This window comes from Entamoeba invadens (genome assembly GCF_000330505.1).
Source record: "Entamoeba invadens IP1 unplaced genomic scaffold scaff_1105074725243, whole genome shotgun sequence".
In the NCBI taxonomy this organism is placed as follows: Eukaryota; Evosea; order Mastigamoebida; family Endamoebidae; genus Entamoeba; species Entamoeba invadens.
Window position 1 is genome coordinate 182,021 of NW_004443511.1, and position 858 is coordinate 182,878.

Consider the following 858-nt stretch of genomic DNA (forward strand, 5'->3'; position numbering starts at 1 on the left):
TGGGAACCGAGATTACTTAAATGTAAAATTGTGTAAAATGGTGAGTTTATACCACGTCATCATAAAAATAATAATAAGTTAATATAATAGAATTAAGTGATATAAAGTCAAAAAATATTAGTTTTTAATTGATAAATAAATAATTATTTGTAATTGTAGAAATTTATTTATTTTTTTAAATAAGAAAATTAAATACCTTTATTTCAAACAGCCATGACAAGGACCCCTTAATGTTCTATAAATAGAACAACATATTAAAAATGAACAATAGAAATAGTTAAATATTTAAAATATTAAATTAATTAAAATTTATTAATAGTTAAATTGTTTTTTGGGTTTATTTGTGACTTTATTTTACTATTAATATTAAGTTGTTATTAATTTATAATATAGTTTTTATAAATGTATATAAAGTCGACCAGAAAATTGTCGTACACCAGAAAATACTCGTACACTTCCTAAAATAGATTTGTGTACATAAATTACACTTTTTTTAAAGAAAAGTTAATAAAAAGTTCTTTGTACTTTTCTCGATATAAGAAACGTTTCGAAGCTGTTTTCAAATCAAAAACATTGAACTTTTATTGAAATGTATAAAAAGATTCAAATTGTTTAAGGAATAAAACATATAATAAACCATTTATTAACCATTCATAAACTATTAAATTACAAATCATTTGTTTATTCCAAAATATAAATAGTGTAATCAACGAAAAAACGATAAATGTACTATATTTAATAATAAAATTTTAATACATTATATAAAACAATTTGAAATAATATTGTTAATTAAAAAAAGTTGTATTAAATTTAATAGTATATAAAATTATTTTATAATATATTCGAACTAGACTAGTA